At 38.5% G+C, this 26911-nt stretch overlaps 1 pseudogene; it reads right to left on the bottom strand.

Moving 5' to 3' along the window:
- Positions 1-26911, bottom strand: part of LOC143379960 (sigma intracellular receptor 2 pseudogene) — a 154435-nt pseudogene that overhangs the window by 68002 nt on the left and 59522 nt on the right.

Raw genomic sequence — 26911 nt, 5'->3', positions numbered from 1 at the left:
TAATTGTAAGATTTTGCTAATTACCATTATCAAAAAAGCTGGAGAATTACATTGGGTATTCTACCAGAAATAGGGTCAGGCTAAGTTATTGACATGGGTACACTAATCAGAGAGTCTGGATTCAATCTACTTAGTTTGAGCCAATTGATAACTTGGTAGGTTGACTGGCGCCTGAACTCCATTTTGCCTATTTCTGAAGGAAGCTGATATGATAAAACTCAGAGACTTAAGAGATAATAGCATTAGAATGAATTTATCAGTATAACATCTTACATATACCCAAAATAAACTTAGAGGACAGTCCCTTTTCTAAGACATTGAGAAAAAAAAAAAACATTTATGAAGTGAGTATCAGAATCCTTGAAGAGTGCTTTGGTGAATTTCTGAGAAGGAAGCGTGAAATGCTGGTACTGAAATTAATTCCTTGTTTCCAGTGGGGTTGATGGGTACCCAGAGTGATAGTCACAAATAGCAGGATTTAACTGCTAGAAAATAATAGCAGAATGATTTGACTTGTGGCCATCTTTTGGTGTTGGCCATTTGATCATAATATTCCTAAAACTGAACTAGCTGGGCAGAATGTGAAGGTTTGATCTCTCAAAGTACTTGACCTATGTTGTTGACAAAATTTTAGGCCTGGTGCATCTAAATTTAAATCATCAGACTTGACTTAAATCATCACTAGAGTGTCATGGCCATATCCAGAATCTTAACTCAGTGAAGGAAAGGGAGAGTCCCAAGGAAAACACCATAAGAATGAAAATCTACCTCTATCCCTTTCCTTAAAGGAACTACATACATCTACAAAGGTAACTATACTAGAGAAAGGGAGATATCTATGTCTTTCACAAATCATTGAATATGGCTTTCAATTTGTGCTAATCCCTGGGACCCAAATGTTACCATTTCCCCTACTCAGGGCAGAACCTTAACTAATGGGCACCAAGTGAAAAGAGTTTGAATCCAAACGCTTCTCATGGTGGGCATAGAGTTCCTGTGACTCCCACTTCTGTGATTCCCCTCCATTTCCTGGTTTATAGGTTGAATGGATAAATCCAGCAATATCCTCAAATTGGCTTCCTAGCACAAAGTAAGCACTATGGGACTTCCCCTTCCTAACAAAAGCACTACTATATAAATATCCATATTCATGAATTAAAAGAACTAATATTGCTCAAATATCCACATTAACCAAATCAATCTATTGATATGTTTTTAAGAAAACTCTGAAAATTAGTGGCATCATCAAAGGCAACTATAGTTCTAAGGACTGTAACAGAAAAAAAGCTATTAAATGTCATTTTAAAAGAAAAAAGATGTTCCAATTTATCAGACAAGATGGTGCATGTCAGAAATCACAATTAAAGAAAATAAAAATATCTGGGGATGTCTCTCTGTGGTAGAGAATTTCTGGGTTCTATACCCAGTACCTCAGAAACAAGCAAACAAAATCTGTTAGAACTAGTAAATTGGGCTGGGGATATAGCTCAATTGGTAGAGTACTTGCCTTGCATGCACAAGGCCCTGGATTCAATCCCCAGCACCACAAAAATAAATAAATAAATAAATAAATAAACAAACAAACTAGTAAATTAATTAAGTGAAGTTGCAGGATACAAAATCAACATACAAAAATCAGTAGCATACAACTAACAACATGCTATCCAAAAAAGACACCAAGAAAACAATCCCATTTACAATAACTCCAAAAATATAAAATACTTATGAGTAGCTTTAATTAAGGAAGTTAAATATCTGCATACTAAAACTATAAAACACTGATAAAAGAAACTAAAGATGAAACAAATATATAGATATTCTATGTTTATGAATTGGAAGAACTAATATTGCTAAAATATTCATATTACTCAAATCAATCTACTGATTTAATTCCTATCAAAATTCCCAAAATGTGGACTGGGGTTATGGCTCAGTGGTAGAGCGCTTGCTTAGCACACGTGAGGCACTGGGTTCGATCCCCAGAACCACATAAAAAAACTAAATAAACAAAATAAAGGTATTATGTCCATCTACAACTAAAAAAAAAATTAATTCCCAAAATGTATCTTTTCAAAAATAGAAAAAAAAACCCTAAAATTTGTATGGAATCATTAAAGGTCCTGAGTAGTTAAAGCAATCTTCAGTAAAAAGAACAAAGCTAAAAGTTTCACACTACCTGATTGCAAGGTCTTCTACAAAATGTAAGTCTCAAAACAGCATAGTACTGGCATAAAAACAGACACATAGTCCAATGGAACAAAATAGAAAGCCAAGAAATAAGTCCATATATTTTCAGTCAGTTAATTTCTAACAAAGATGCCAAGAACACATAATAGGGGAAAGATGATCTCTTCAAGAAATGGTATTGCAAAAAACTGGATATCCTCATGCCAAAGAATGAAATCTCTCTTCATATACAAAATTAACCTAAAGGGATTAGAGACAAACATAAGACATGAAACTATAAAGCTACTAGACAAAAATATAAAGAAAATCTCCATAATGTTGGTCTGGGAGAAGGCTTTTTGAAAATGAACCCAAAAGCACAGGTATCAAAAACGAAAATTAACAAATGTGATTACATCAAACTAAAAACTTAGGCATACCAAAGGAAACAATCAACAGAGTAAAAAGATAACCTATGTAATGGGAGAAACTATGTTTAAACCATACATCTGATAGGAGGTTAATATTAAAAATACATAAGAAACTCAACTCAATGTTAAAAACACAGATAAACTGATTTTAAAATGGACAGAAGACCTGAATAAGCATTTTTCAAAAGGGAAAAAAGACAGGCAAATAGCCAAGATATATATATGCACTCCATCACTAATCATCAGAGAAATGCAAATCAAAACCATATTGAGATAACTACGTCACACCTGTAAGAATGGCTATTATCAAAAAGTCAAATGACAACAAATGCAAGTGAGGATGTGGAATAAACTGCATACCACTGGTGGGATTATAAGTTGGTACAACCATTATGGAAAACAGTGTGGACATTCCTCAAAAACTTAGAAACAGAACTACCATATGAGTCAGCAATCTCACTTTTAGGTATCTACCCAAAGGATTATGAAACCAGTATGTTGACATGATATCTGCCTTTCCATGCTCATTACAGCATTGCTTCCAACAGCAAGATATGGAATCAACCAAAGTGTTCATCAGTGATTGAATGGATAAAGAGAATGTGCTATACATACATACTGAAATACTGCTTGGTCTTAAAAATGAAGGAAATCCTATAATTTGCCACAACATGAATGTACCTGGAAGACATTGTAATAAATGAAATAAGCCAGACACAGTGCTATAGTTTTGGTCTAGGATGTCCCTTATAGGACCAGATGTTAAATGTTTGGTCTCCAGCCCATGCCATTATTTGAAGGTGGTAGAACCTTTAAGAAGTAGGACTCAGTGAGAGTGTATGCCCTTGAAGAGGATCATGGGATTCTGGTCTTTTTCTTTAATTCTCTCAATTTTCAGCCATGAGGTGATCAGACTTCCACCACTATGTGCTCCTGCCATGATATACTATGCTGACACAGGCACAAGGCAATGCGCTGACCAATCACAGACTGAGAGTCAAAATAAACCTTTCCTATTTTTAAGTTTATTTATCTCTGGTATTCATTCCAGTAACAGAATACTAACAAATGTCACATGATCTCATTTATATGTAATCTAAAAAAGTCGAATTCATAGAAACAGAGAGTAGAAGGGTGTTTACTAGGGGCTTTGGGATGGGAAAATTGGAGAGACGTTGCTCAAAGGATATAAAATTTCAGCTAAGAGTAATACGTTCTAGAGAACTATTGTATATCATAATGACTATTGTTGAAAATTGCTTGAAAATTGCTAAGAGGGTGGAATTTAAATGTTTTCATCACCAAAAAAGTATGTGAAAGTAATATACATATGCTAATTATCTCAATGTAACCATTCCATAGTGTATGTGTGTGTGTGTATGTATATGTATGTATAGACACAACATGATACATATATACGATATGATGTTTCATATATATATATATATATATATCAAAACATCATGTTGTATACTATAGGTATATGGTTTTTATTTGACAATTAAAATAAAATTTAATTTTAAAAAACAGAAAACTGCAGGATTAATTATTTCTATTACATACACATTTAACTTACCTATTTAAAATGTGTAGTAAATGGATGGATTTTATGGATTTCAAAATCTTATTATTTGGGGGGCTGGGATTGTGGCTCAGCAGTAGAGCACTCACCTAGCACAGGCGGGACCTGGGTTCGATCCTCAGCACCACATAAAAATAAAGACATTGTGTTGTGTCCATCTACACCAAAAAAAAATAATAATAATAAAAAAATAAAAATAAATCTTATTATCTTATTTAGTTGCTACAACTATTCCTAAAGTTGTCTCTGCTGTAGCTAATTGAAACAATCCTGGCCTCAACATGCAATTATTACTCTTAGTTTGCAGTTATTACACATGCTTTCTCTTCATAAGTGTAAAATACCAGAAGTAATTTGCTTTCACCCAAGTTTTCATGTTCTGCCTGTAAACTTGTCAATTATCTACTTCTTTTTTATGTGGGGGAAAAAAAACTCCTATATGGTATAAAAATCCTGTACTAATAATCAAACAAAATCTTAACAGAAAAAAGGGCCATGTCAAAATTCATACCACAATCAGTGGATGTGACAAGAAGAATTTTGGGGTATTTGAGCCTTTTATATTTAATAATGTTCAAGAATAAGAATTTAGAGTCAGATTATTTTTATCAAGGACTAATAAAAAGACTTTCTTAATTTAGTCAATTTAATAGATTTTTTTAACATTCAAACATTCTTCTAAGTTCAATAAAATCAATTAATCAATCTATGTTGTGATTAGACTGAATGACCAGTTGTCCTATGGAACTAACAAGTCAATTCTAATCAGTAGCCCTGAATAGATTCAGTCCATGAGACTCAACTACCTTTGATCCACAGATATCCTCATTCTCAATATTAGCCACATTGCATTGTATATTGTGTGCCTCTACAATCCCAACATTATGTACAGCTATAAATGCAACAATAAAAAATATGAAAAAAATTAAATTAAATGAAGAAATTGGGGGGAAAATCCTCCTTCTCGCCATTGGATAGCAGTTTCTGAAGTGTTGTTAATATATGCATAGCCACAGACCTATGCCTTTTCTCTTTGTTCTGGAACCAATAGGAATTTGCTGGTTTGGCTAAAAGCTTAGCTCACTAGACCTCAGTAGTGAAAAAACTATAAATTCGATCAGTAGAGAAGTTATGAAGATGAATGAAGTCACACTGGGCCAGTCTCCTGTCTTGTGGAAATCTAAGACCAAAAGTCACATAGGATTAGAACCACAGGCACTGTTTTTCAGATTCCCAGAAGAAAATCACTTTATCAACGTAAACTTGGCACAATTTTGAAACATAACAGCATCCATCTTCTCAGCCCATTGAGTTACTACAGTAAGTTGTGATGTTTTCCTTATTGTTTTATGCCCAGAGCCACGGAAGATTAATGTTACAAGCTAAGCAAACAGTGCAATATTTACAGCTTCCTCTGTTGGTGAATATTAAAGTCCTTTCACACACCCAGCTTCCTGAGAAGCCCAGAAGGTCACACCTGTGCTGGGAGACAGTCCGTGCACTTTCCCTGATGTTCAGGCCACAGATAAATGTCTGTTCAAAGGCAGGAGAGATGAGGAAAAGCTGCCATCTGTCATTAGGAACAGAGGTCTATAGTGATGAATCAATTTAGAGAATACACAGTTTATGAATAAGAAAAAAAAATCTGTTCTCAGTACTGGGCCAGAAACAAGCATTGATTTTATGGAAGAGAAAGCAGCGGTGAAACATCACTTCCGAAGGGACCTGCTGGTTTCTGGCTTTTCCAAAATATCACTTCTTCCGAGGAGTCCTGAGGATGTCAGCTACCGCTGAAGGCTACTAGAGCAACTGACCCCTTGAGAAGCTGTACCTATGGCATCAAGGGAAGAAGGGAGTGAACCCTAGGAGAGGCTGGAACCTGAGAGTGGAGAACTTCTTTCCAGTGGAGGCAGCCAAATGAACCCTTGGGCCCTGGGTCACTTGGACTAGGTCACAGAGAACTCAGCTGTCACACGTATCTGAACACTCACCTTGGATCAGAAACTGGACTGTGATGGAAGATACATATGGGCTACAGCAGAGTCCTCAAAGGAATCCAAAGTTCAGCAGAGAACACAAACGTTCAGCCTTTAACACACAAGGACTCCCAGTCTGTGTGCCTTTCCCTCTGGTACAGATACTGCCATCTTTTGTCATTCTCCAGCTCCTCCCCAACCTTCAGGAAGGATGCACATTTCCAAGACTGTTCCAGAACTTTGGAGTTATAGTGTGGAGATCAGCATGGAGTTTCCTGAAGACTTGGTATGGAACTTAGGTAGGACAGAAGAAATAAGTAGAAAGGAGACAAACAGGGACTGCAAATTCACAAAACCTTCACCTTCAATCCCTCCCAGGGCCATTTTTCCTCCAGGCCTAAATCTTTTTTTTTTTTTTTTTTTTAATCTGGGGATTGAACCCAGGGCCTCATCTATTTTAGGCAAGCACTCTACCACTGAGCCACATCCCTAGCCCCCAGGCCTAAATTCTTAAAATGTCCAATAAATCATAGAGCACTATAAGTCCAGTTACCTAGTGCCTATTTACCTTAATTTGTTTATAGAATGTATTTTTAGACTAATTTTAAAAGACCTAGAGAGAAACATCATTAGATACCCTTGATGTGGGTACAGTGCATGTGCTATCTATCAATTAAATAATGTCAATCTAAAAATTCTGAGAATACCCAACCTCACTGTGGACTGCTCCCTGCTCCATGATCACAAGAATTGAGCTTAATTGCCTGACACAACCCTATGTGCTTCTCATGTTCCTAATTTACATAGTTTTCTTTAAAAGAAGAAACCTGAGATCCCAAGAGGGCATCTCACTCTCCAGCGCATGTACCTGCACTCCCTCTCCCTTCGGGTGTAAATCCTTCCTTATTATTTGCTTTCTTAAATAAGTCTCTGCTTGTGCCTCTTTTCACATGTCCTGAAATTCCCTTTCTGCTATGCTAGGGCAGAGTTGAGCACCTCATCTCTTTTCTGAGGACCTCCCCAGACCCCATCCAGTGGCATGACCACTGTATGACCCAGCTATACTACTCCTCATTATTTATTCAAAAGAATCAGAGTCAGCATACTGTAACAATACACATATACCCATGTTGATAGTAGCAAAATTCACAATAGCCAAGTTATGAAACCAGCCTAGGTGTTCATCAACAGATGAATTGGGTAAAGGAAATGTGGTATATGTACACAATGGAGTTTTACTCAGCTATAAAGAAGAATGAAATTTTGCGTTTGCAGAAAACGTGTTGGAAACAGAGAACATCATGCTAAGTGAAGTAAACCCAACTCAGAAAGTCAGGGAGGAAAAGGAGAAATCTCATGAACATAAAAGGGAGATCAGTTGAGAGTAGGGAGAAGAAGAAGGGAAAGAAAGAGAAAGGTATGGGTAGACCAAGACATGATATGTACAGATATGAATATATTATAACAAAGGCTAATATTATGTATAATTAAAATTTAGCAATAAAATAAAACTACCTGTACTGTGGCTCCACCATTTCCCATTGCCTAAGACAGCCTAACTGTTCTGAGGAAAGGCTGGGACACTGGTGTAAACTTCTCTAGTAGTTCTGATAGACAACAACTAGCAGAGACATTAAGTGTTAACTGGACCTTCTGTTCTGCCCACCTCTGCCCCCTCTGTCCCTCGCTTGCCAATGCAGACTCTGCCCCTTCTCTGTCTTCTGTGTGTCCTGGTGTCCCACGCTCTGAGGTTGGCCTGATTATACAAGTGTTGAAGGGAGCACAGTGTCATCTACTCAAGCACATCCAGCAGGTATTAAATGGTGTCAGAAATCACAAATTTGATCCTTTTTTGCCAATTGGTTTCACACACAGGAAATTCTGATCTGTAGCCACATATTGGTCTCACATATTATTCAAAAGAAACCTAGAAAAGGGTGGTTGGTTTTTACAGTCTGTCTTAGTAAGAGAATGAGGTACACAGGGGACTTTTAGACTATGTACCTTAGTGATGTTTCACTCATCCATTCATCATGTATTGAGAGGCTACTATGTACCAGGTACAGTTTAAGATTTTTTTTTTAAATCAACAACTATTGCCCCAGCTGTGGAAGTTGCCCTTTCCCAAATTAGTAACAAAATCCAAAAACTTCACATAAAAATGATTATGTGGGGGTTTTTTTTAACCACAATTGGATTTTTTTTTAATCAAAAGACTTGTAACTTAAATGTTAAACAAGAAGAAAGAATTCATTTACATTATTATCTGGGTAACCTTTGGGCTGATCAAAGAAAAATTTTAAAGCAGATTTACAAAATCATGTTATTAACATTGAGAGAATTATGAGAGCCTTCGTGATATCTCTATGGCAGCACATTAAGCCACCGCAGACCTAGAGGTTGGTGCAACCTCTGGGGCACAGTGTCAGGTGGGGCTAAGGAGAAAACAGACTTTATAAACATTGATTGCTTCTTGTTACACCTTGTTAGTGGAATCTGCTTTGCAGACTAGAATTAGCATAATAGCATTATGCTCAGAAAAAATGCCCTGAGCCACGGTGCTTTTGTGGATTTGATTTCATTCTTCAGGAAGTTGCTTCAGGAAGGGCATGGCAAGACCTTGTATTTATTCTTGCCAGAGTTGCAAAGGAGAACAACTTATCTGCCTTTTCCTTGTTCAAATAATAAATCGTGAGTAAGAGGCTACATCACTGTGCCCTGTGCGAATGTGCCTCCACAAAGAACATTTAACAAAATTCTGATAAGTCACGGGGTTCATTATTTTTTTTCAGTTCCATTTGACCTTTCAGATCATAACTGTGACTAACAGCAACATTTGAGCCAATTACATTTGTGGTGTGCTGTTTGTAAAGAACCTAAGCTGTGGCCTTTCAAGAAGGATGTGCACAAGTTGTACATAAGTACAACTCTTTGGAGAGCTAATTTTCTGCTGATTGCATGTTGCCCTGACTCATCTGCCATATTTTACTATAAACTCTGGCAGGCAGAGGGCTTGCCTGTTCAATGGGATATATTTCATGCCTGTTGGGCCATTGAACTTCTTATAGATCTTCGATTATTAATTGCTCACCTCTTTTAACATGGCTCACTGATAAGGACGGACTGTGGAGGAGACACTAGCCACTAACTCTTCAGCCCACCTTGAGTCTGGAGGGGTCTATGGCACCTTCTAGGTCTTTGAAGGAACCCCTATTGAGTGGGTGAGCTAAATACTTGAGCTGCAGCTGCAAGCTTCAGCATGGTCTGAATCTCTGGACTCTGCACGTGACTCACCCTCTCAGACTAACCAGCTCTTACCCATCCACCCACAGAAAAACATTTCACACTCTGATGTCAGTTGGACCACTCTGCACTGGGTTTTCATCTCACTCCTCTGGAACCACTTACACCCAGCCCTCATTACCTTCCAACCACAACCCAAGACTGAGAAATGTTTGCTGATTAGAATATTAGCTCTCTGCTTCACTCAAAACTAAAATGAGACCCTTGACCAAAAGATTCAATTAAGCTTGAAATTGTGTTGGTAGAAATAAGGGATGAGGGCTGGGGCTGTAGCTCGGTGGTGGAGTGCATGCTGAACATGTGTGAGGCACTGGGTTCAATCCTCAGCACCACATAAAAATAAATGAATAAAATAAGGTGTTCTGTCCATCTACAACTACAAAGAGAGAGAGAGAGAGAAATAAGAGATGAATCTGCAACTTTGACTTTTCCCCATCAGAAGAAGCAAGAATATAGAGGTCATTGTGCTATACTTTTCTCTTTGTAAAACCATTTTTCCTATGAAGTATATTGGGGTTGACCACAAATACCTCTTATTAATCCTATTTTCTTTTTTTCCTGATTTCAGATAGTTTCATCATTGCTATTATATTTCTCTAGGTTAATTATAAAGAATGGTGATGATTTTTCTTAAGGGCTTAACCAAAGAGGGTTTAAATTTGTAGCTTGCAAGTACTTGAGATCAAAATGCCTGAATTGTATCCTAATGAAAGTTCAAGGGAATTTTATTTTGTGCAACTGAATTTTTTTGTTTTTCTAATTAGAATATATTCATCCTTTCTCTCTGAATATAAAAATAATATTTATTTGTTACCAAAATTTCAGGCAGTATAGAAATATGTACATGAAAAAGTAAAAAATAATCTACAATCCCACCATTCAAATTTTCTAAAAGTTTTATTAACTAAGGTATAGTTCATATGCTATAAAATTCACTTTTAGAAAACATACAATTGAGGGGGTTTTAGTTTATTCACAAGGTTGTATAACTGTTACCATTATCTAGTTTCAGAACTTTTTCATGACCCTACAGAAATCTCCATACTGATATCAATTACTTCCTATTCCCTTTACCCCTGGTTTCTGGCCACACCAACTTACTTTTTGTCTCCAAGAATTTGCTTATTCTGGACATTTCATATAAATGGAGTGATGTAATATGTGATCTTTGATGACAAGACGTTTAGCACAATATTTTTAATGTTCAACCATGTTTCAGCATCTAACAGTACTTTATTCCTTTTTATGTCTGAATACCATTGCATTGTGTGGTCACTGCATAGTTTATTTAGTCACATATTATTTACTAATAAACATTTAGAGCCCACTTTGGACTATTATGAATAGTGACGCACTGAACATTCACGTATAAAACTGTGGGAACATATGCACCAATTTTCTGTGTCTAATTATATTTTGATGAATAATAGTTTTAGACTTTGTTCTATGCATATCTACATTTACATCTAAATATATTGGAGTGTATTTATTATTCCCAACTATTTGCTCCCCTTTCCCGCAGGAGAATTAATAAAACCTCTAATTGCCAAATGACTTGCTGTGCCTTCTGTGGGAAGAATACATATACCCACCATTGATAAAGGTCAACACCTTGTTTGCATTGGCAATGGCCTATAGTAGATATAACACACACCATCACTGAGCAGAAGTTTTAAAAGCCATTGTGTATTTTTTTTTTTTAAAGAAAGAGTGAGAGAGAGGGAGAGAGAGAATTTTTTAACATTTATTTTTTTTAGTACTTGCCGGACCCAACATCTTTGTTTGTACTTGGTGCTGAGGATCGAACCCTGGCCCTACGCATGCCAGGCGAGCGCGCTACCACTTGAGCCACATCCCCAGCCCCGCCATTGTGTATTTATATGAACTCCCTTGTTCTTGACCTCTGCCATGGGTAGGAAAGTGTTTCTTAAGCTTGTACCCCAGAATAATAAGCAGACACAAGCATGTATAAATATATATATATATGAGAGATAAATAAATTATTAGTATGTCACTGAGATCTGGCTTTTTGCAGTCATTATTACTGTAGCAAAGCTGATTGATGCATGAGTAAATCATCTGCTTTTCCTACCTAAGGATATAACATAAACACCTTTACAGATGTAAACATTAAAACACTGTGGTGTTACAGAAACTGAAGTCCAAATAGATTAAGCAGCATGTTCCAGGTGAATGAATAAAAGAGACAAAGTCAGCTTTTCAACCCTGTTCTGATTTGCAATCCAGTTTTCTAATTAAAACAAAGGAGGGGGTAATCTTGGACATTTGGGTGAGATTACAGGATGTTTATGAAGATCTTTGTGCCACTGTCTGATTGTTGAGCTGAAAATTCCAAACTCACTCATGCTGTACTAATGAGTTAATACTAATTGGAAAATTGCAATAAGCCAAAATGTGTGTGTTGTGATTTTCACAAAAAGTATTTTAAAGGAGGAGGGAGGCCTATTATAAGAGTTAATCCTTACTCTTTATCTCTGCTGCCATTGGGTCTGGGATCACTACTGACAAATAAGCCGTTCACTGTTTTCCATCCACTCGGCGTGCCCTGCCGCTGCCACTCCGTTGTGCATGATTTAACATAATTGCCTGCCTGTGCCCCACAGGCTGGATGCTTGGCCCACAGGGCCACACTGATGGAAAGAATCTTGGCCAGCATCGCCCACATTCCGTCTGGTGGAAGGCAGTGTGTTTTCATCTCTCTTTCTATCTTAAACTCATAAATAAGTAACAGTCTTGTATAACTAACTTTCATAAAGAAAGGATTTTGGGAGAGTGCCACTATTGTTAAATAATAGCCATCCACTTAACTCAGTTAGAGCTCTCAAGTTTTGGGTCTCAGTATCACTTAGGCTTGATAAAATGGCTACTGGTGGTCTTTAGAAACCCAGGCCTGGTAGCAATTAGGAAGAGTTTTCTTTCCTGATATTATACTGAGTAGTCAAAACTCCACTAAAAACAACTGATTTCCATACTTCAATAAAGGTGAGAACCATTAGGTAAGAAGCTACTTTTATCAATTCCTGTTTTCCTCAGACCTATTTGCTTTTATACAAATAAACATACAACATATTTTAGAATGCTACAAGTTGTTCACCAAACTAATTGTTTTAGTCAATTTTTTCACCCCTGTGACAAAAAGACCTGACAAGAACAATTTTAAAGGAAGAAAAGTTTATTTGGTGCTCACGGTTTCAGATTTATAAGTCCATAGATGGCCAACTCCATTGCTGTGTGCCCCAAATGAGGCAAAACATCATGGCGGAAGGGTATGGTAGAGGAAAACATCTCAGGACATGGCAATCAGGAAAAACAGAATGAGCTCCACTCACCAGGGATAGAATATAAACCCCAAAGTCACAGCCCCAGTGACCTATTGCCTCTAGCTATACCCTATCCGCCTTCATTTACCATTTAATTAATCCCTATCAGTGGATTAATCCGCTGATTGAATTACAACTCTCATCGCCTAATCATTTCACCTCTGAACCTTCTTGCATTGTCTCACACATGAGCCTCTGGGGAACACCATATACGTAAACCATAACACCAATTTTATATTTATTATTACATAGGCCATTATTGGAATCATCTTAATATAAAACTCATATTGTCAATTTACAAGCAAAAAAAAAAATAATATCCTTGGAATTGAAAGAGCATTTCCAAGGTCACTAGAACCATGACTCCTGCCTTCCCATCCAGTGCTCTTTCCGTTCCATGCCACTTCCTTAGCAAGTATGTAACCAAGAAGGAATCTGTGAAACCTGTTCAAGACAAGAATAAGATGTCACCACTGAATCTTCTAGAAAGTTGGACCACCTAGGGAAAAGTGGCCGGCAAGCATGAGCCCTAGAAAGGACTAGGAACAATGACAGCTACCAAGGTGATGAGTGAGAACAGACACAGACAAGGAGCAGATACGACCAAGTGAACTTCTTCAGTCTTCACATCCCCTAATGGGGCAAGTCAAAGTTAGTCAAAGATTATTGTTCTTCAAGAACAACAGGACAAGAAATCCTGAGCAGATGGGTCTGGGTTTATTCTATGAAAGTCGGAGCAACTTTGGTCCCCTGTTTCCCATGAAGTTGATAATTGTCCTCATCTTTAGTACCCAAGGCCGTAGGGGTAGCCACATCCTCGGTCCAGATTCAGGGCTTCACCAAAGTGCCCGTATTTGGCTATGACCCAGGTATCATCAGCAACTGTGAGAAAGGTCAGGGGAAGCAAGATCCTGACAAAAGGTGACAGAGGGAGAATCAAACTCAGCACGTGACCCTGAAATAATACTACCAGCCTCTGATCCAAGCTCAAGTTTCCAAGTGGAAATTAGAAATACTCAGGAGGTTATTCTTAGGCACAGGGTTTCGAAAGGTTTCTAAGATAAGCCAGCTAAAAAGTGAGGACACCAGGCTTGGATATAGGACTGATGGAAAAAGTTAGGTCATTCATTGTTCTGAGGCTCAGAGGGGCAACAATATATAAATGGTATATAAATGGTTTTTCTCTCAGGCTTCAGACAATTCTTGGGGAGTGGAGTGGAAGAAATAGGTGCATGCTAGGAAAAGTTGAGGAAAACAGACTTGGTATGAATAATCATAATAGAAAGATCTTTTTCATGCAGGCAGAAAAACTTATAAATCAGTAGAATTGGGGGGGAGAGAAGTCTACATAGATTATCCTTGGCACTTTTAATTTCTTTCCCTTTTCCTCTTTCTCTCAACTCCCTCACATAGCCTGTGCTCTCTGAAGAAAAAAACAAATTCAGAATGCCAAATAAATCTTCACTCTGACTGCAAAACTCCGCTGTGCAGGCATTCTGACACTGCTGCTTATTAAGTAATTTCTGTTTTCAAAATGTAATATATTGGTTTTTTTTCCCCCTTTTCCTTTCAAACTCCCTCAACCTTTTGCACTCCCAATCAACTGTTTCTCAAAAGTTACCTATTAGACAGGTCAAGGAGAGCTTTGTCTGCACATTCCACTGGAACCCAGAAAGAGAGGTTAAGTGGTAAAATCAAGGACAGAGAGCCAGCCCGGGCAGAGCAAGAGCCTGGAGGCCGTACCACCCAGGGCTCTGCTTGCCTCATTATGACTCTGCCTCTCAAAACCCTTGCTGAGACTGGAGTTCTTTCAACTTTTATTGTCACCATTAAGAATATTAATGGCCCAAGAATCCAGAAGCCCATCTAGAGTTTTCTTGAAATGCTTTCCCAGGGTTGAAGCACACTGTCTATGAAGCATCATTAAACCCCCACTGTCCATGGACCGAGCAAGAGGAAGGAGCAGTGGAATCCTACTTGTGAAACTAAAGGCACGAAGTCACTCTCATTAGCCTGAGATTTTCACCCATATTACAATCCCACTGCTATTAGCAAAGGGACCCCACCACTAGCACTCTGGTGTCAGCATCTATATTACCAGAGATAGAAATTATATCTAAGATGCTAAGATGTGTTTAAGTGCTCACTTGCGCTCTCTCTCTCTCTCTCTCTCTCTCTGAATCACTCTCTTCTCTCTCTTCCTCCCTCCCCTTCTCTTCTCTTCCCTTCCATTCCCTCCTCCCCTCTCCTCTCCTCTTCTCTCTCTTTCTCTCTCTCTCTCCACTCCCTTGCCTTCTAGACTTTACAATTATTCCTTCCACATTTCTGGTGGGAGCCCAATGGAAGCTACCAAGAGCTGGATTCAGAAGTACCATTCTGCTCTCAGAAGTTAGCTATGTTGGCTCCGTGTGTGACCTTGTCTTGGAGATGCTGGGTGCCAAGAAGCACCTCCAAAAATCTATTGCAATAAAATGTTTTCAGTTGTTGGTTCTCCTGACCATGACCTCATGCTGAGAGGATCGGAGCTGCTGCCAAGTAATCAGAGCAGAAAGGGACCCCCCTGGGCTCACTATGGACCATACCTAAGCACACAGCAACACTGAACTCGATTTAGACCTCAAGTCCTCCAAATCAACATGTGGACTCTTTACTATGAGAAACTTGGGACTCTGTTAATTTTGCCAATATAATATTAAATTTGAGTCTTGATTATTCCCACTGAGATGTTTGATACCAAAACAGTCTTCAAATGTTGCTCCTGGATGACATCAGCCTGGATCTTACTGGGCAACAACACACAAAAGAAGGACACCTAGATTCCTTTCTGTTTTATTGTCAGTACTGGGGATTGAACTCAGGGACCCTCTATCTCTGAGCTACAACCCGGGTCTTTTTGTTTTGAGACAGTGTCTCACTCAGTTGCCCAGGCTGGCATTGAACTTTCAATCCTCTTGCCTCAGCCTCCTTATCCCCAGGGATCCCACCCTCCACTGGTATTCTGATCCCCTTTCTAGCCATAATTGGCCATATGACAAAACTGTAAGAACTCTGAGACTTCTGTTTGTTCATCTGGGGAAAGACAATACTTCCCACCTTATCTTCAAGTATTTCAACAATGATATTAAATAATATAGGCAAAAACACTTGGTCAATGTCAAGCACTGTATTCAAGAGGAAGACCATTGTTTTTTTTTTTGTTTGTTTGTTTGTTTTTTCTTTGTTCACCTATATTAGCACTCTGTCATGTGAAAACTTGAGGGATCCAGTCAGTCAGAGCCAAAGTCAGGAGATTTTAATCATCTGCACTATCCATTTATAAGATTTCTCTGAAGCAGTGGTATATTTCTTCTCTTTCTAATAGCAATAATATGTGTATATACATCTTCTGTCTGTATGTCTATTGTCTGTGTCCTTATCTAAAGCTTTCAATGACATAGAAACGGCTTTCAAGGAATTTTTAAAATATATTTCCTGTTAAGAACATTGTTTTCTCAGATCTTCTCTCCAGCATCAGTCTAAAACCAAATGTTGCAAGCAGTCTTGCAGGTAATCTGGATTTTATTTAACCCTGATTTGTAATGCAAACAAACAAGAATTGCTAAGATGCAACTATTTGGAAAGCAGCCTGCACTTGAAATATAGGCTTCTATATTAGTCAGTTTTGCAGTACTATAACAAAAGAGCTAAGGCAATTAATTTAAAAAGAGAAAAGGTTTATTTTGCCTAATGATTCTAAAGGTTTCGGTCCAAGACTGGGTGGCCTATTGCTTTGTAACTCTAGCAGTGGTGTCACATTATAGTAGCAAAGTACAGAGCAAAGTACTCCTAACATAAGCCAGGAAGCAGGGAGTGAAAGGACTTGTCCCATAATCCCTTCAAGGACACATTCCAGATGATCTGAGCATCTCCCATAAGGCCCCCCCCGCCCCCTTCCCACCCCCCCCTTCTTAAAAGTTCACATCACTCCCCAATAGCGCCACTCTGGGGACCAAGCCTTTAACACATCCATCTTAGGAAGATGCTACCCAATACAGAACAGCCTTCATTACTCAGCTTCTCAAATAATGACCATGGTCACTCAAACAGTGACAATGTTCTCTCTTTGTTAAAAACAAAACAACAACAAACCCTAGAGATTCAACAAATAATTTGCAGTAGGAAAAAAGAAAGAAAGAGGTGAATTAAAAAAAAATTAAAGTCATGTTGATGTGTACTGTGCACCCCTTGATACAATGCCATGAGAAGGAAATTATCTCTGTGATATTCTACCCCCAAACCTGTAATTCTAGTCAAATCATGAGAACACATCAGCCACATTCAAACGGAAAGATTTTTTTTTTTTTGAGAAAGAGAGAGAGAGAAGACAGAGAGAGAGAGAATTTTTTAAATATTTATTTTAAAGTTTTTGGTGGACACAATATCTTTATTTTATTTTTATGTGGTGCTGAGGATCAGACCCAGCGCCCTGCACATGCCAGGCGAGCATATTACCACTTGAACCACATCCCCAGCCCAAGACTTTTTACAAAATATCTGACCAATATTCCTCAAAGTTGTCAAAGCCATGAAAATCAAGACAAGAACTGTCACAAATCAGGAGTCTAAGGAGTCATGATGACCAAACCCACATGGTCTCCAAATCAGATCCTGGAACAGAAAAAGCATATTCAAGAAAAACTGGTGGAGTCTGAATAAAGTCTATAGATTATTATAAAATCATGCACCAGTGGTAATCTCGTGGTTTTGCTAAATATAGCGTGATTATAAGAAACTAATATAGAGGAAACTGGATGCAGAGTGCACATAAACTCTCAGTGCTGGGTTTGCAACTTTTCTGTAAATCTACAATTATTCTAAAACATTGTTGTTTGTTTTTAATTTTTTTTTAGTTATACATGGACACAATATCTTTATTTTGTTTGTTTATTTTTATGTGGTGCTGAGGATCAAACCCAGTGCCTCACACGTGTGAGACAAGCACTCTGCCACTGAGCCACAACCCCAGCCCCAACAATGTTTGTTTTAACAAGAGAGAAGGAGAGCTGAAGATGTAGCTCAGCAGCAAAACACTTGCCTAGTGTGAACAAAGCCCTGGATTCAATCCTCAGCACTATGAAAATAGCAATAATAATAAAGAGATCAAATGAGACTTATTAAACATATCAGCCAATATTGTGGGATTGTACTTAAATACTCATATTTACATAATAAAACTATTTTTAAAAAATTATTTACGAGACAACTGGAAATTGAAGCATTATATATTTGATTTTAAGGAATTCTTTCTTTTTTCTTTTCTTTCCTTTCAGTCCTGGAGATCAAACTCAGGGCCTCATGAACGCATGCCAGGCGAGTCCTCTACTGCTGAGACATCCTCCCAGCCCCCTGTAGTTACATTTTTAAGAAGAAGGCTTCTTTCTATAAATATGAACTAAAAGATTTATAAATGAAATAGCATGATTTTATTTTGTATTTATGTCCAAAGTAAATATAGGAGGGAGGAGCTGGTGGGAGTGGGGTATAGGTTAACAAGGCACAGATAAATAATTATTGAAAACAAGTGTCAGGGGATATGGAAGTTCATTATTCTTCTACCCAATACAATATTATTCTATTCTATTCTATTATTATTCTATGCCTTCTTTCATATATATTTGGAATTTTCCAGATTTAAGAAAAATTAATTTTAAAAAAATCCAAAGAAGACAAACCATAATCTCCTAACATTTGATTGCATAGCATTTTCTCTGTTGCTGAATTTTCCCTCAAGCATCTCCCCTGTTATTTCATTCACTCAGTCACCTGTTACCAAACCCACACACCAGCTTTGGGAGACAGGGTCCTCTATAGATCCATTCTCTCCCAGGACCCCCTGGACCTTGAACCTCTGAAATTAGAGCATCCTCACTCATTTGGGAAACTTGCCAGGAACCTAAAAGATTTCCCCTAATCTGCAAGCCACAGGAACTCCCTAGGCCCATGGTGAAGAAATAGGGGTGTCTTAGGGCGGCCCCATCCTTCAGCCAACTGGGAGCAGAGAGACCCCTCCTGGATCTCTTGATCTTTGAGGGCTCATCCCTCTCAACCTCAGAGCAAATTGGATCTGGATGTAGACAAGCAGGAAAAGAAGTGGTGACAAGTGGAGGCTGAACTTTAATACAGACCTTTTTCCTTCCCCAGTGCAGAAGTCTTATTAAAGAAACAGCAGGATGCTGACAGGAAACTGTTCGTAAGTAGAAATAACACTTATTATAACAAGTCAGAACAGCAGGCAGATAGGTTTGTTTGTTTGTTAATTATATCTGGTTTTATTTTCTAATGAGTGCCTTAAGAAAGGAGGGAATCATTCTGACAGCTGTTTGAAACCAACTTTTAAATCCTCTTAGAAAGAGGATATGAGCAGTAGGCACAGTCTTGTTCTAAGAAGCAAGAGGAGGTCTCCCCCACCCCCCTCTTCAGTTGTTCAGATCTGTGAAGCTTAATGATGTATAATCCTGCGAATGGGGATCTAAATTCCAGCTTTAATTGATGCCTATCTCAATAGAAAGTTTTTTGCTCACCACTGGGGAAAGTACTGCAGGAGACAGACACAGAATGCATACGTAATTTGCCTACATTTATAAAAATATAATCTACAACAGTTTTCTAAGTATGATAGTTCCAAAAAGACAAAGTATATTTGCCTTAGAGGAAAATGTAGACTTTATTCAGATTCACTTTAACTAAATGCCTACATAGCCATGAATCAGAAAAATAAAAAAGAAAAACTTTTCCTTTTTTTTTTTCTTTTTTTGAGACAGGATCTCTGTTGCCCAGGCTGGCCTCGACAAAACTCCTGGACTCAAGGGATCCTCCTGCCTCAACCTCCCTACTTGGTACATACTTGTAGTCCCAGCAACTCAAAAGGTTGAGGCAGCAGGATTCCTTGGGTCTAGGAGTTTAAGGTCAGCCTGGCACCCTGCGAGACCCTCTCTCAAAAGAAAAACCAACAAAAGAGTGTAGCCAAAAGGAGGCAGCATAGTTCATATCTTGGCATTTCTGTCCAGAATCACGTTTCCACATTATACATTCACATTCTGATGTTAAACACACACACAAAGATTTCTCAAGATCAGATCAACGCAGAATAGTTTGAATCATTTATACCAGATAAAAAATATATGTGCAGATAAAAATACAGCCATTAAGAGGAAAAACCGACTAAGTTATTGACTAGATAAGCTGAAGCATCATCTCAGTCCCCAGAAATATGGCCCTCCCTCCTTTCCCTTGGTGCACCTCTGCCAGAGACCACCTTCACGAGTCTGCTTTGAATAGGGCTCCTGGAGGAAGTCCCTCCCTGGTTAACTGATCCTTTTATTTTGCTTCTCATTGACACAGCACATGTGTCTACAGTTTATATTTGATCCTTAGTGACTTTTCTATCATTATTAGAGTGTTCTTGTGCTTTGGTTTGTGTCTTTATTTCATCTCCCTTCTTAAATAAATGTTTTTCTTTTTTCTTTTTTTTTTTTTTGCAGAGGTGGTACCAGGGATTGAACTCAGGGTCACTCACTCACTGAGCCACATCCCCAGCCCTATTTTGTATTTTTTATTTAGAAACAGGGTCTCCGTGAGTTGCTTAGCACCTCGCTCTTGCTGAGGCTGGTTTTGAACTCAGGATACTCCTGTCTCAGTCTCCCAAGCTGCTGGGATTACAAACATGTGCCACTACACCCAGATAAAAGTGAAATTCTGAAGGACACTGCAGTGTCTTCCACCTCCTGGGTCCCCAAAGTGCTTATTGTCAGCAGGGAGGACCCTCAGGGATGCTGCCCATTGACCATGAGGAGCCTGCATCGTGTTCATGGCTTGGGCTTGGACTTCACTGTAAAAGTTGGAGGATATATTGTTGTATGTGACTATAATGAGATAATTTCAAAAATCTCTCTGAGCCTGTTTCTCTACCTGGCCTGGGAGGATAATGTAAGTTTTCTTTCCATTTCCCCTTCCCCTTTATTTTTGTACTGACTATTCTTGTTTTGCACCTGAAGTAAGGGTTCCTGTGGATTTGTTTGAATTCTAGTAAGTTCAGAAGCAAGCCTGGGTCGGCAGAGATGCTGAGCTGGGTCAGCAGTGTCTCTTCAAAGGGACAGTCTCCGTCATACTGTGAAGTGAGTGCAGTGTCTGCAGCTTTAGGGCATTTTGGCAGAATAAAGGGATCTGAAATCCTCCAACCTCTGGGGAGAAAGAAGAAAATAGAATTCCTTATTAAAGTCTCAAGTCCGTGGAATTTTTCCCTTTCCAAGAACCGACATGGTTAATTCAACAAGGCGATGAGTTAAGGTAGAACAAGAGATTTGGAACAGATTTCCTAGGGATTAAAGTAATAGAATTCTTGATTTGAAAAAATCTTTAATAGAATTTCTTGCCCTGTCTTTAATAGTACGTACCACAATCTGTAGCCTGTCCCCAGGCTGTGTTATCAGAGCATCTAAACTTGCCCTTAGGAATTAGTGTCTGTTGGGATTTGGAAGGGACAAGAAACTCGGTGACAAAGAATACATCTTTTCTGCTTCTAAGAGCCAAAAAGAAAAATCTGAATATGAAACATTCCTAATTAGCTTTCTTCCCAGCAGTACCTCACAAATCCCCTCCCCAGAGTTTTCGAGAAAATCTATCACATGCTGGTGATGATATGAAGCTGTATGCAAGCAAGCCATCAAGCAAGGGGTGGGTTAGGTAAGAATCAGGCTCAAGACTGGAACAACTGAAGAAACACACTAAGAACAGAACCTCCAGCTCACGGCAGGCAGCCGTGTGGTACCCCAGCTGCCTCACGGTGATGGTGTCACACCAGGTGGTGGAAGAGTCTGAGAACAGGAAGGTGAGCGAGCAGAGAGAGCAGCAGGCTGGGTGTCCCACCACCAGGTGTCTTAACTGCTTCTCCACAACTCATGGGCTGTGGGACAGCAGCCTTCCTGGATCCCAGTTCCTTCATAGAGAGAATAACAAGGTTCTGATTTCGTGGATGTGTACACTGTGCTCAGAACAGCCCATGGTCCAGAGGGCCCCATGCTGTCGGAGCCCCATCAATCATAATCAAGCTAGAGGTAGGTGAGTCCATCCGATCAAGTCTCGGAGTTCCCCCTGAGTCCATGAAGGGTGTAGTGCACACCTGTCCCATGGGAGGCTCTGGCTGATCTAATGGAGATATGGGGATATAGCTCAGTGGTAGAGTGTATGCTTAGTATGCACAAGGTCCTGGGTTCGATCCCCACAGCATGGGGAAAAAAAGGGAGATAGAGAGGTCGACCAGCTGCTGTTTTAGACTTCACACAGCTCCATCCCAACTAAATGGAAAACACACATGTGATTGAAACCTCACCAGTGAGACCCAGCCTGCCTCTGCCCGCTGAGTGACAGGAGGACTTTCAAAGAAGATGGCTAAGTAGAGTTCTCTTTGAGTGATAGATGAAGATGGTTGGAAAAAGAAAAACATCTGTCAGGGAAGTCAAAGGAGCCTTTCATCCGGAAGAGTGCATCAGAGAACTGTGAGGTAAGAACGTGGCTTAGGGTGGAGGCCCCGGTTCTTACTCATTAACTGGCTGCCTGGGGTCCAGAGAACTTCCCAATCCTATTTACTCAGAGTGACATTCCCAAAAGATAATGTTAGGCTATTTTTTCTAAAAATAGAGATACAGTATAATTCTGCCTGGCTTGACGCAACCCTGAACTTTAAAATCCGAGCAAACAGATAAATCACTGAAAAATTCTTGACTTTACAAAATGCCTCACTCACAAGACAGCCTTAAAAAGTAAAATCCCGTGGTAGTCCATTTTAGGCAGATTTGACTTACAAGAAGAAAAGGATTTATGTGTGACATCTGCTATATAAAGTCAGGTAGCCTTGTCATTGATCCAAAGCCATAAATAAAATAAGCAGTCATTCTTCACCAACATTAGTCAATGGAGAAATGGGGAAGGGCAGTCTAAACAACAATCTTCCTGTCACTGGCTGTATTATTAGACTGCAGCCTTCCATTTTCTGTATGTTGACAGGAAGCTGGCCTCCTGGAAGAGAAAGAATAAAGCAACATATACGTGGGTACGGGATCATTTCTTTGCCCCAATAAATATTAGTTAGAGCCAGTGTGTCTATATGTGACTACCTCTGCTGCTGTGAGAAGTCCGAAGTCACAGATTGGCATGATTTCCAGGAAAGTTCTAGAAGGAAGTATTTAAAGAATGATTTGTGAACACTTAGAAGTTAAAAGGTGATAAATAAGAGTTGGCCTCGATTCACTAAGAAAAAGATCGTGACAAATAACATCTTTTTTTTTTTTAAGTTACTATACCAGTAAAGTTGAAAAATTCCATAGGTAAAACTTACCTAGCTATTAGTGATATTTTTTATTAAGTCATTAAGTTATCATAGGCAAGGTGAAAAAAATGTGAGTTCAATGAAAATACAGTCATATGGATTTATGTTTTCTTTTTTTTATTTTTTTTTTAAAGAGAGAGTGAGAGAGAGAGAGAGAATTTTAATATTTATTTTTTAGTTATCAGCGAACACAACATCTTTGTTTGTATGTGGTGCTGAGGATCGAACCCGGGCCACACGCATGCCAGGCGAGTGCGCTACCACTTGAGCCACATCCCCAGCCCCTTTATGTTTTCTTTTTTTTTAAAAAAAAATATATTTATTTTTTGGTTTTAGGTGGACACAATATCTTTATTTTATTTTTACATGGTGCTGAGAATTGAACCCAGTGCCTCATGCATGCTAGGCGAGTGCACTACCACTTGAGTCACATCCCCAGCCCCGGATTTGTGTTTTCTTAAATGGCCACTCTCTAAATAGTTAATGAATAGACTCCTGTGAACCAGGAGGAAAGTCCCTAACAGTGTACCACAGGACTCTGTCTGCATGACACTTTATTAGTGCATGGGATAAAAATTAAGAAAGCCCCAGGCTGGGACTGTAGCTCAGTGGTAAGCACTTGCCTAGCATGTGTGAGGCACCAGGTTCAATCCTCAGCTCCATATAAAAATGCCTCCATATAAAATTTTTGAGATCATACATTATAGAAAGTTAAAAGGCTTAGTGTATTAGATAGCAGAATCTGGATCTATAAACTTTTCAGGAGGACCGAAAGGATAATCAAAACCAAATAAAGTTTATAAGGGATTAAATATAGTTTTACATTTAGGATAGTATATACAGAATAAATCTGATTTGATGGGAAAACATGTGACAGAGAAGTTGTGTTTTGTTTGATCACAAGTTTTATATAGGACCTTAATAAAATATGTATCTAAAAAACTAATGTATTGGGCTGGGGATGTGGCGGTATTGTGCTTGCCTGGCAGGCGCGCGGGGCGCTGGGTTTGATCCTCAGGACCACATAAAAATAAAATAAAGATGTTTTGTCCACCGAAAACTAAAAAATAAATATTAAAAAAAAATCTCTCTCTCTCTTAAAAAAAAAAAAGGTAATGTAAAAGCTAATGTATCTAAAATGCTTAGAAATTAACATTATTTTCCCTTGGTTATCAGGATTTTTATTTTCTTTGTAATCTACTGAATTTTCTAAAATTTCTATGATGAGTATATGTTACTTTTATAAATAGAAAATATATTATTAGTATATGGAAATATTTGAATGACTGTCTTATGCAAGTTGAAGCAGTCTACTCTGTATAGTTTTAAATGCTAGAACTAGGAAAGATGGCTTGAAGTTACAGGAGACAACTTTGGGCTAACTATTCAGCTCTGAGTAGAGTGAGTTTCTATGAGAAGTGTTCTCATAAACATTGGCTAACTACAGAAGTAGCATAACATGGCACAGTGGTGACAATATCTGACTTTGCCAAACTGCCTGTGTTCAATCTTGGCTGAGCCTATTACCCAGATAAGACATTCTATTATTTCCCCATCCATGAAAGGGGCATTGTCATAACTGTCCTTATCCATATGGTTGCTAAGGATTAAATGGATTCATTTAATAATAATTAACCAGCCTATGTTCAATAAACATTAAGCACAACAATCCCCCAACTATCTGGGATGCCTGAAACCACAGATAGATGGAACCCTAGAACTAAACACTTACCATGTATCATGGTGTAACTTTGACAGTTTGGTAAAACTAGCATGAATTTTTTTTTTCCCTTTCCACAATTTCATGAATAGATTTATCCTTACCACAGATTTAGCAACCTCAACAGTTTTTTTTTCTTTCCTTATTGTAAATATCTTTCACCTTCTCACTTAAAAGTAGTACTTCACAGCTTCTCCCTGACATATTTGAATTGCCAGTCTCACTACTCTTGGAGCCAAGCCATTATTAAGTAAAATAAGGGTTGCTTGAACACAAGCACTATGATACTGTGGACAGTTGATCTGATGACTGAGATGGCTACTAAGTGATTAACAAATGGGTAATATATACAGCATGGATACACTGGACAAAGGAATAATTCACATCCTAGCAGGAAAGGAGCAGGATGGCATAAAACTTCATCCTGTTACTGAGAATGGCATATGATTTAAAGCTTATGGACTGTTTGTTTCTGAAAATTTTCATTCAATAGGGCTGGGGATGTGGCTCAAGCGGTAGCGCGCTCACCTGGCATGTGTGCGGCCCGGTTCGATCCTCAGCACCACATACAAAACAAAGATGTTGTGTCCGCCGATAACAAAAAATAAATAAATAAATATTAAAATTCTCTCTCTCTTTCTCCTCTCTCACTCTCTCTTTAAAAAAATAAAATAAAATAAATTTTCATTCAATATTTTCAGATCAGGTAATTGAAACTGAGGAAAGTAAAATGGCAGATAAGAGGGAACTACTGTATTATTATCTGTCAGAAGTGGTATCTGCTTTGCTAAAGAAATTAGACTAAATAATTAGAGTTCCCTCCAATTTTATAATTTTTTACTGTTCTAAGTCAGACAGCCCCTTCCTCAAAGGACACTGTTTTATTACCTAAACCTGCACTCCCAAATAGAATGCTGATATTAACAAAATTACTGCAAGAGAGATTAATATATTACAAAGGAAGAAGGCTACTCAGAATCTCATACATTTCATCCATCTGATAGAAATAATAGGAAGTAAGCCCAGCAGTGGTGCTGGATATATAAATCAATCCATAATTTGGAGTTTTGGCATGTGGACAAAGGGTAGGGCATGGGTGCAGTAGCCAGAAGAAAAAATGAGCCAAAGGTATTATAGAAAACAAAATTCTACACTCGTTCATTTAATCAGCAAATTCATTTATTGAGCACCTACTAATGTACTAGGCACTGTACCAGCTCTAAGCACATAAAACCAGGTACACTCCCCACCCTAATGGAGGAGTGAAAAATATATTTTAACCAAATAATCATGATAAACATAAATTTATAGCTGTAATCAGCACATAAGATACACATGCTCATGGACATGTGGTAGAGATCCGCCTTGGTCTGATATACCATGACTGAGCAGAAATTTGAAGAAAGGGTGGGAGATACAAGAGGAAGAGAAAGAAGCACATTTTAGGCAAGTAGCAATTGGTGAGAGGAAGTGTGGAAAGTAAAGGGAACTGAAAGAAGGTCAAAGAGCCTGAAGTGAAGAAAGCAAGGCATAGATGCGGGGGCCTGTGTGGTCATTTTAGGCAATATTGTATCTTAAAATAACAGAAAAGCACTCAGACATTTTAAACATTTCAGTTAGGGTGGAACATGAAGATCAAATGAAAAGATTCACCCTGGATACACTGTGGAAGGCGCAAATTAAAATGGTAGCCAATGGGGGCCGGGGCTGTAGCTCAGGGGCAGAGTGCTTGCCTAGCATGCATGAGGCACTGGGTTCAATCCTTAGCATCACATAAAAACAAATAAAATAAAGGCATTCTGTCCATCTACAACTATAAAATAATAATAATAATAATAAATTCATTAAAATGGTAGCCAATGGACCAATGAGGAGAGGTCACAGTAATCCAGGAGGAGTGGTAGGTGCTTAGACTAGGATACTGAGAGTGGAAGTCGGGAGGAGAATGTGGATTCAAGAGAGGTAAAGTCCAACGTGAAGTCCAAGGCAATGTGAAGGACATGGTGACTCCAAGGTCTGGCCTGCTTAG

The sequence above is a fragment of the Callospermophilus lateralis genome, chromosome 14 (assembly GCF_048772815.1).
Source record: "Callospermophilus lateralis isolate mCalLat2 chromosome 14, mCalLat2.hap1, whole genome shotgun sequence".
Taxonomy (NCBI): domain Eukaryota; kingdom Metazoa; phylum Chordata; class Mammalia; order Rodentia; family Sciuridae; genus Callospermophilus; species Callospermophilus lateralis.
Note: the sequence above shows the minus strand (reverse complement) of the source record. Positions and strands in the feature narration are given on the sequence as shown.